Source organism: Tympanuchus pallidicinctus, unplaced genomic scaffold, assembly GCF_026119805.1.
Source record: "Tympanuchus pallidicinctus isolate F22 unplaced genomic scaffold, pur_lepc_1.0 scaffold16, whole genome shotgun sequence".
Classification (NCBI taxonomy): domain Eukaryota; kingdom Metazoa; phylum Chordata; class Aves; order Galliformes; family Phasianidae; genus Tympanuchus; species Tympanuchus pallidicinctus.
This window is the reverse complement of record NW_026294679.1, coordinates 15029138-15030449: the sequence shown is the minus strand read 5'-3', so window position 1 is coordinate 15030449 and position 1312 is coordinate 15029138.

Sequence of the window (1312 nt, the reverse complement as noted above, 5' to 3'; positions counted from 1 at the left end):
TTTTGCTGGATTGTTCTTAGGATTTCTTTCAGAACTTCATCACCATCAAAGCAGAAGCGGTAGCAAGAAGTACTAACTTGGTACTAGCAAGGAAACAGTACTTTGTACATACTGTACAAAGGCATAGTACATTCAGCTTCCTCTGTGACTTCCAAGCCTTCTGAAACTCTTGAGATATGACAGAAGGCACTGGCTTAGTGTCTTCTTAGTGTGAGATCTTGGAGACTGCTAATTAAAGAGATGTCAGGACACTAAACCCCTAAGCATTCTTAGCTCATAAATCCCAAAGGAGTCATTTTAGTATTTGAAACTAACCAATGAATTCTTAGACCTTATCAAAGTAGGTGTAGTCTTGTAAGTTTTCTCATTCACTTGCAGTGGGTAAATTCAACTATACACCCAACATTTTCCATTGAAACTTAATTCCAGGAACTCCACTTAGATACTTATCCTACATTGTACATGTGCACAGACATGTACACGTGTATTTGTGAGAGGTGCTTAAAGAGAGAAAAACAGAATGTTATAGATTTTTTTTAATTGTGAAATTTGTTTTTCCTTCATTAAGTCAAGAGAAGATTGAATTTATATTACTAAAAGTGAATAACTACCAAGTTATATGTGCATAAAATGCATGAAATCCTAACGACTTTAAACAGTCTGAGCTTGGCCATGTCATTTACACAGGTAAAGATGAAATAAAGGAATGAGGATATGCTTAAGCACAAACAGATATGATTTCTATGTAAATGTTTGGGTATTTTTTCCAAAAATTATTAATCTAAATGAAATTGTGAAATCAGAAAATGGCTTGAATACAAGATTGAGTTCAGAATCCAACAAAATTCTTAGTCTATAAGCACAAATGACTAAATAGGGTTCTTCAAGCAATGTGGTTTCTTTTGTTCTTTCTTCAGAAAAAGTGGCTGATCTCTGCTCTCTTAATTGGCAGAAAAAATGGTAATAACTGACAGATACTGTGTGGAGAGGGAACCTTGAGATTGGTTGTAGTTTTATGGTATGTTTGAAGTTTCCTACCATTGGGAGTTTGTAATTGCTCATGTGGATTTTCTGTAAAGGGGAGGTGCAAAGAAGATGCAAGCAGGCTCTTTCTAGTGGGGCCCAGTGACAGGACAAAAACCAATGTTCCGTCAGTATATTTGGAAACACTTCTTTCACTGTGGAGGTGACAATCACCAGGGAAGGCTCAGGTTGGATATTAGGAAAAATTTCTTCTCTGAAAGAGCAGTCAGGTGCTGGAACACGCTGCCCAGGGAGGTGGTTGAGTAACTGTCCCTGGAGATGTCCAAGA